Source organism: Elephantulus edwardii, unplaced genomic scaffold, assembly GCF_000299155.1.
Source record: "Elephantulus edwardii isolate Elephantulus edwardi_28Jun2011 unplaced genomic scaffold, EleEdw1.0 scaffold00132, whole genome shotgun sequence".
In the NCBI taxonomy this organism is placed as follows: domain Eukaryota; kingdom Metazoa; phylum Chordata; class Mammalia; order Macroscelidea; family Macroscelididae; genus Elephantulus; species Elephantulus edwardii.
The window spans coordinates 5,194,096-5,203,653 of NW_006399882.1; positions in this window are offsets into that span (position 1 = coordinate 5,194,096).

The following is a 9,558-nucleotide window of genomic DNA, read 5'->3' on the forward strand; positions in this document are numbered from 1 at the left end:
ACAGATAGACATTCCTCTGGTATTCTCTGCTTTCAGCTAAGATCCATCTAACATCAGCTACAATATCCCTAGTACCACGACCCCTTCTAAACTGATTTAGCTGATGTTCCAATGTAGTGTTTGTTATTTATCCCCTCTTTTCTTAGTTTCCCCCAACCTTCATGTCAATCCTGTTTTATAACAGTGCCATTATGCAGTATTTGTCCTTCTGTGACTTAGATACTTCACTCACCATAATGTACTACGCAGCACTGAATAATAAGGAACTCATAAAATATTACACAACAGGACATTATGCTCAACAACGTACATTTTTAAAGGGAGATCTGCTTACCTAGTGGTAAGAACTTGCACTGAAATCCTGAAAGCATGCAGTTTGCATCCACCAATTCCTCAGGGGGGAGGAGGAATGGACAATCTCCTACCATGCTGTTAACTGCCTCTGAAAATGCTCTGGAGAGTCAGCTGTGTGTCAGTTCTGACTCGACGGTACTCAACAACAAATAACAACAACAACTACACATCATAATTCCCTGGGGCCATTTGATTTCTCATCTTATGTTTTCTGAAGTTCTTGCTAATGCACATTTGGATGACCTCCACACACATCTAGTGAGTGGGGCTGGATGTCTTCAGCAATGTCTTTCAGATGAAGTGTTTCCTCTGGGTTGCTTCCCAAAGTGTGTTATAGGCATACAATTAATGGATGACTGGAGATACTTAAAATCTTTTTTACTTAAAAAACCAGAGTACAGTGAATGTGAAATATACTTAAAAAATAAATCTACATGTATTAATCACGTGTAAAGTTCCAGGCTAGATATTCATTCGTATTTAACTTTTGCACTTTAGAGTTCCAGATGCTTGTCTTTCTTCCCACCCTTTTATGGCTATGTCAACAGTTGTGTTCATTCTGCTTCGAAGGGGGGATTGAAGTCAGCAGTGAGAGGACATGGATAAAGCTCTATAGAGAGTGCAAATCATAATACAAACAGGAGAGTATCTAAGTGCTGTATCATCACTGGATGTGTTTTAACCCTGGGCCTATTAAGTTACTTTCTAGTTTTAAGGACCAAGGAATTGACTATGATCTAGTCACTTCTCTGCATATTCAAGTTTCTTTAGAAAAGAAAAACATGTTTGGTGCCTGCATCTCACACGTCTGGGGACATGGACACCATGGGTCTCAGCATACGTAGAAGGAGAAGACCCTCATTTTCAGGGGGCTCACATCTCTTGGCATTACCAGGGTATAAACTCGAACATGAGCATGTTACTTTGCCCTGTTGAGTTTTAGTCATGGCAGCCATAAAAGAAGCACAATAAGAGAAACTTCTCTCCTTGTACTGAATGATACAATGCAGGTAAAGTCGATGAGTAAAAGCTAATATTATAAAAAGCAGGAACCTGAAAGCAGGTGATGCACAGGGCCTGAGTTGTACTGTGTCGCTGCTTTCTTGTTCCTATTATTTACCATTATTCTTTTTTTTTTATTTACCATTATTCTTATAGAAGAATTTGAGCCCTTCCAGGCAAGCACAGCTTTTTATCTTCCACTAAAAATAAAATAAAATAAAATATCAAAAGGTAAGTAGATAAAACTGTGGTTAGTGGGGGAACCTTGTTCTTGACGACCCAAGTTATTATTTTTTGATAGATGTCATCATATACGTTGATACTTTCACGTGACAGATTTCCATTGACAAACCTCACACAGCTGGTTTAGTCTCATAGGGGTGTGATGATGCCATGTTTGTGTAGGTATAAAATTACACTCAAACAGCATGCCTTTCAAAGGAACCTTGATGGTTGTTTCCAAGCTACTTGTGTCCTTCTAAATAGCCACCAGTACCTCCCTTATGATTTATACTGCAACTTCCTTGAATGAAAATTGACTATCTCCCAAGAAAAATAATTTTAGAATAATTATTATTTTGTGAATGGGAACAGCCATCTTCTTTGTTGTCATTGGGTGCTGTTGAGTTGACACTGGCTCTGAGGGACCCTTTGTCCAGCAGAACAAACCCTCACCTGGTGGTCTACACCGTCCTCATATGCTGCCGTGTGGCCCCCTGTTCAGTCATTGTGTCAGCCTATATCATTGAGGATCTTTCTCTCTTCCACTGGCTCTCCAGTCTTTGAAGCCACACTTTACTGAGTACTGATTAGGTATCAGACTTTTCCTTGAATTTTTAAATTTAAAAAAAAATTATTTATTTATTTTAATTTTACATTGAAGTTCATATACATTGTGTTTCACAATACCCTTCATTCACATTGTGTTTCATACAGTCATTCTCATTCATTATGTGTTATAAACTCATTCACCATTAACCCTTGCTACATTTTGTGTGAATGATCTCATTTAATCCTATAGCGGTTTGTGAGGTAAAATTTTGTCCTGTTTTATAATTGAGGCAACTGAAGCGGGGGTGGGGGAGGGGCGGGGAATTAAGGAAGCTGCTTAAAATTGTATTCCTCGGATATGGAATAGATAGTATTTGAATCCATGTAATAGAATCCCAGAGTCCTGACTCAATTAATATTGTTGCCATTAGTTCCCTCCCGCTTGATTCCAACACAGTGACCCCATGCATGCAGGGCAGAAGTGCTTTGTAAAGTTTTCAGGGCTGTGACTTTTCAAAGGTAGACCACCAGGCCTGTCTTCTGAGTGCTCCTGAGTGCATTTGAACCACTAACTTTCTACCTAATAGTTGAGCACCAAAGGATTTACTTTTAAGAGATTTTTTTCTGGTGGAAATCCACATGGTAATTGCTCTGCCTTTTTTGAGGTTGGGGGAGGTACATTTTTGCTTTTTATATTCCTAAATGTCCTAGGAGAGGAGAAAGGGAGTTCACAATGATTACTGTTAATGCTAACTTATGTTTCTTCTAAAATGTGCATTGAAATCTAACTCCTGTACCTGTGGATGTCATCGTGTGAGATGCGTGAGGGTTTTTTTTTTTGGTTGGTTTGTTTTGTTTTGTTTTTATTGTTGTTGTTGATATGTTAGTTAGATCAATATCTAAGTGGAGAAGAGTCCTGAATATCCCTGGACTGCCTAAATAACAAACATGTCTTTGTAAAAGTGCAGCTAGATAGATACTCACTAGAGATAAAGTTGACAAAGCTTTGTCTCACATACTTTGGGCATATTGTTAGGAGAAGCTATTCCTTGGAAAGGGACATCATGTTTGGAGAGGTGCAGAGTAGGTGAAAAACTGGAAGACTTTCAACCAGATGGATTGACACAGTGACTGTAGCAATGGGCTCAAGTGTGTCAGAAAGGGTGGGGATGGCACAGGGATAGGACAGGTTTCAGATCTGTTGTTCAGAGGGTCATTTTGAATCACACTTGACTCATTGGCACCTAACAACAAGTAGAACTCAACTCTTTGCTGTTGAGTCAGAACTTAGTCATAGCTGATCCTTCACTAGGTTTTCAGAGGCTGTAATTGCACAGGAAGAGATTGCTCATCTTTTTTCTACAGAGCTGGATTCAAGCTTCCAGAGAGATATGGCCTTTGAGAGCGCAACACAATTCTGCTAGCCATCTCTGAGTTATAAAGAGATCAGATGAGATGTGGAAGTACAAACAGGGATGGGAAGAGAGACACTGCATGAGGACTAGTCACATGCCAGGGAAACAAGAGGTTACTGACCAGTAAGGGATTAAATATTCCTGAGACCCTGATTTGATTTCCTGCTCACAAGACTGAGAAAATAAACTTCTGTTCTTTGAATTCTCCCACTTGTGATATTTCTGTAGGAAGTTGAGATACTAACATAAGGAAATGCAATATGGAGCAATGGTGTCACCTGTGTAAAGTCAAGTAATGAGCTGGACTCTCTCTTCGTACCCCAAGCGTATTTTCTCTTACATCACAGATATACCTCACAATCCGGCCATTGTGGATGAGAATGGTTTGGCACGTGCAAAGCTGCGTTGCAAAATGACCTTACCTTCTGTGACTGGAGAGCACACGGCCACAAACTATCCTAGTTGTGTTGACTAGACAAACACTAGAATAAAAATATTTTCTTTGGAAAGAAAAAAATAAATAGCCCTTGAAGCCAAAGTCAAAGCTTGAAAATCACAGTGTTCTTTATAGCTTCTCCAAGTGCTACACGAAACCCTCTCTGGCTTTATGGTAGGATGTGTCCCCGACTCCTACATCCTATTCCATGACAGAAAGACAACAGTAATAGAAAAAAGGGACTTTCCAGAAAGTGACTCCAAGGTGCTGTTGAGATTTTTCCAGGTTCTAAAATAGCCTCTTTCATCCAAAGTCCTGCAGGGTAATTATAGCTTTGCCTTTATTCCTGGCCTGGCCATAATCCAGAAGTCCCAATTTATTACTTCTCACTGCCTCACATGGGTTGGATGGCACCCTTTCATTTGGACAAAGGGGTAACTGAACATTCTGGGCATCTGCTCCAGCCCTAGGCTCCCCTAAACATCTCTGGAGTGATTTGGAGCCAGTCATGAGAGAGGAGAATAGTCAACCTTTGAAAGGGGACAGAAGAAAAGAGATGTGCTCATGCTCTGGGAAGTGGAAATAGGCTCTTAATTTTTTCTCCAGGCTTGGGTGTGTATTATTGGCTGTTGGAAGGTTCTGGGTAGATAGATTTCGTTTCTCAAGAGAAAAAGAAAATCCCTCCTCCAACCCCCAATTTCTTTTTAAGGTCACAGCTGAAGTCATGCTCACCTTCCACTGCGTGCAAGTGCATGACGGTGTTATTTTAATTGTCTGGCGTCAGGTCTGCTGCACTTCCTTGACTCCATTCCTCCTTCCTGTTGGGGACAAGTTCCTGGGGTCAGGCACGAAGCAGGCTCCAGCCCAGCACGCCGACTCGGAGTACTGGAGCCACGGTGTTTTCTAGGTGTGGACGTGCGGAGCAGATCACACACATCAACCTGCCCAACAATGGTCCTTCATCGTCTTTAAATAGTATCCTGGGTTGTTAGGGTGGTCTCGGCCAGAGTGCGACACAGAGCACAAGCAACACTGTCCCAGATATGCCAGCACCACCAGGTGTGGTCCTGTGTACTTTCCTGGCATTACAAACGAGTCCTCACCAACACCTCCTGGATAGAAACGGCCTCATCCTTCCCATCCTACAAATGAGGAAATCAAAGTTCAGAGAGTTAAAGAAACACATCAATGATTACTTAGTGCATTCTGCCTTAAATCAAACTAACTCCGCAACAAAAACTGGAGTGAAAGTAGTTTGTTTGAGATATTCAGGAAATACCGATGTCATGGGAATGTTAGATGTGTAAGAGAAGACTGTTAATAAAAGATATGGGATCGGGCCAGCTACCACCATGGGGATCCCAGTGTCACCCTGCAGGGACACTCTAGAAAGCAATGTAGAACATGTGCCCTGGAGACATCCCTTCCGGGGTGAGCGAACTGGAGTATTTTTACACCTACTTTGTTTCGTCGTTGGTCAGGGCTGGTTGAGATGGGGTGCTACTTCCTCAGCCTATACTGGGTCCCTGCCAGAGCTTCCAATAAAACTTCCAGCAGAGATTCACATGGAAGCCAGCCAGCCTCCAGTGAAGTGGTGACCCCCAAGGAGTATAAGCTGAGAACAAACATTGCTACAGATTCTAAGTAGTGTATTCAAAACTTTAACTCACTGTTATCTCTTGCTCTATCTAGAACAAGCCATCGCAATCTTGGTGGCTTTAAACAATAACCATGACATTTGCTCATTAGCCTGTTAGTAGGTATTTTGGGCTAGATTCATCGGGGTGGTTCTTTTGCTACCTTTACCCGGAGTCCTTCATAAGATTGTGCCCATCTGGTTGTTTAACTAAGATCCCTGGAGAGATCTTAGCCAGTGTTTCTCTTCTCTGTTCCATGTGGTGTCATCCTCCATGTGTGTGTACCATTGAGTCAGAATCGACTCATAATTGACCCTCCAGCAGTTAGTCAAAGGCAGTTAATTTCACAGGAAGAGATTGTCCACCTTTCTCTAGCAAAGCACCTGGTGGATTTCAACTGATGGTAGTAAATTTCCTTACCACGCCACCAGGTGTATATAAAAGCAAATGAAGGTGGCTGTAATATGTTTTCATATAACTTCATAAAAACAGGTAGTAGATCCCATGTGGTCCATGAGAATCATAATTTTCCAACTTTGAATGAGAACAAACTTCATCACATCAACCTATACATTCTGAGATCTTGAAACCAGAAGCTGCAAGGCCCTTTGAGATCTCGACTTAGAAGTTATACAGCATCACTTCTGCCACATTCCACTGGTGAAATAAATCACCAGCCTTCAGAAGCAAGGGAAGAGAATGGACTTGGCCTGTGGGTGGGAGGCTCCACCTCATGTATTTCAAAGGCACGGACATTCAGTGATTTGAAGGAGCCTCTGTGTCCACTTTTGTCAGCTATCTAGCCTGAAACTCAGCCAGGTCTGTTTGGCTTCATGTTGCTGTGTACCGGAGAATTGGAACAAACCCGTAGCTGACCCTCCATTGGGTTTTTAGAGGCAGTAAATTACACAGAGTTGATTGCGCATCTTACTCACTCAGAGCATCTAGTGGATTCTAACTGCACACCTTTGTATTGGCAGCACAATTCTTTACCACTAAGCTATCAGATAGCCCTTTGCATTTAACCATGACAGGCTACCATTTTTAAGGTTGAGGGAGAAGGTCAGGGAGCTGGGCAGATCCTGACACCTTTAGGCCATATTCAAGTCAAGATGGGAATAAGGTCTCCATTGTTCCAAGTAATGGGCTTCGAATCCTTGTTGGGTTCAATCTCAACCTTAGCAATGGCATTACAGGAACGTGAGGAATTTGCTAGTACCCTCATTTACCCCTATGTGGAGGCATTCTTTCTACAAGTTGCCAGCAATTGATTAGTGAGCTTCTAATCAATGGCCTGTGAGACAGAAAGTTCACTGTTGCAGTCTTTTTTCCTCAGATGTGCCATCCATCCATCCATCCATCCATCCATCCATCCATCTATTTTTTCGGTAAGTATTTATTGAATATCTCCTTTGTACCAGACCCTGAATTAGGCGATTTACAAATCAGCCTAGAAGTGTATCTCATGGAACTTGTAGTTTATCATTAGCTTGCCATCTGCTTTCAGTTTTCTTCTTGGTTATGAAGTCTTCTTTTGTTCTTTAAGGTAGTTTTAAGCCCAGAATACTCACTCTTAATTTAACTCTCTTGGAATATTCAGAAGTACGCCTTCCCCCCCTCCCCCCACACACACACTTAACTATCTTGAAATTAATTTAATAGGTATGTTGATATCAACACATTTTTCAAAAGAATCATTATAATGCACTGTGGGGTGTTTTCAAAGAATTTGGTCTTTGTCTCTGGTTCCTGGGAGGTAATCTCTAGACCCTTGGAATTTCCCCAGTGATTGGAAATTTTGTTATTCATGGACAGGCTCCAGATCATACCTACCTGAAGTTTATGCTAATAAGGTGATTCATGTCCGTGCCAAAAAGACTCGCCTCATAAAATATCAACCCAACCTCAGGAAGGGGGTTGGAGACTCTGCTATAACTGGCAGTCAACTTTGCCTATGTATAGGCATTGTGGAAAAAACTTGAGACACACAAGCTTGGCGAGCTTCCTGGATGGTGAAAGACATCAGCTCTTGGAAGGTTAACATACCTCTTTTTGGAACATGGAAGGAGTGTTAAGATCCCTTCTATGTCTTACCTTATTCACAATGCCATTTCTATCCTTTTTTGCGATAACGCAAGTGTAGCCCTTTCCTAAGTTTGTGAGTCCTACTAGTGACTGGTCAGATCCAAGGTTGTTGTTGTTATTAGGTGTGTGTCCTGCAACTCATAGTGACCCAATGTACAACAGCCTTAAACCCTGCTCTCTCCTTTGCCAATATTATTGTCTCTGACACACCTATCCCCATTACCCCATGACTGATTCACTCCATCTCATTGAGGGTATTCCTCTCCTGCGCTGTCCCTCCACCCTCCCAAGCATGACGTCCCTCTCCAAGGACTGATCCCGCCTTGCAACATGTCCAGAGTATGTCAGACGAAGCTTCAGAATTCTTGCCTGCTCTCACCCTCTCTAGGATGAACCTGTTTGTTCTCCTAGCAGTCCATGGTCTATTCAGTAACTCTTCTCCAGCACTACAGCTCAAAGGCATCAACTCTCCTTCTATAATCTTTAGTCATTGTCCAGCTTTCTGATGCATAGCAAGTAATTGCAAAGACCTTAGTCTCCAGACTGACATCGTTGCTCTTCAGTACTTTGGAGAGGTCTGTATCAGCAGACATTCCCAGTGCAATTCGTCTTTTAAATTTTCTTACTGCTGATACCAAGAGTATTGATTGTAGAGCCAGGCAAACTGAAGCTGTCAACAATCTCAATCTCTTCAACACCCATCCAAGGTAGTAGTCTCTGAATTTGTAGTCAGCCTATCAGCGATAAAAAGAATCTGGAGATTTAAGAGTCTATAGCTGTCATCCTTGTGGGATTTTGAGACCTTGAATTTATAGCCACGTCAGAAGCCAGTAGATATTGGAGAAACATCGGAAAGAAATGTAATCGCAGTCTGCAATCTTGGATATGCTTGCCTGTAACACTCTTTTCATTAAGTGTTGAGACACAGTTTGCTCTGGCTGTTAAGGTCAGAAATACTTTCAGTCATTTTCGTGGTAAAGAGTTCCCCTTTCAACCCAAAGCCACGTGGTTGGAATCCACCAGCTATTCGAAGGGAGAAAAAATGGGCAGTCTCCTCCTGTGTGATTTACTGCCTCTCAAAACCTGCTGTAGGATCCGCTGTGAGTTGGTTCCTGCACAACAGCAAACAACAACAATACCCAGAATTAGAGTGAGTTGGCATATGTAAAAATCTAATGAAACAAGGAAGTGAAATGAGTATAAAATAATATGCATTTCATAAGCAAATCCTCTAAAAGTAAGTTATGTATTGAAGGAACTGGATGTACTGAGTTACTGTGCTTACTAGGGGTTGGGAAACTTTTCTATAGAGGGTCGGTTAGTAGATCAGATTTTGCAAGCCATGTTCAACTCTGATATTAGGGTACAAAAGAAGTTATAGATAATGTGGTAATGAGTAAAGCTATGTTCAATGAACTGTTATTAAGAAAAAACAAGATGGACTAGCTTTTGCCATGTCAGAGTTGTTTTTTGACCTGTGATGTGTACAGCAGCTACAAATGAAGAACGATCATGGTGGTTTTGTTTTCACAACCAGCCAACACTAGGGTTTACTGTCAGTGACACTCACTCACTGTATTCGAGTTGGTTCTACATCATAGTGACCTTCCATCAGGTTTCTGAGTGAAAAAGAATGTCCATGTTTCTCCTGTGGGGCTCCTCGTGTGTTTGAACCTCTGAAGTGGTGCATTCTTTGGGTTAGCTGCAGGATTCATTAAGCGTTATACCCCCAGAGCGGCTTCGATTAGTGGTAGGGTTTTTCACCCCCAACATGGAGGTGAATACATTTTTTGAACAAAGTAAAGTCTTTCATTTATCTAGCACTCAGTTTCCCAGAAAACTATAATATAGAAGATAT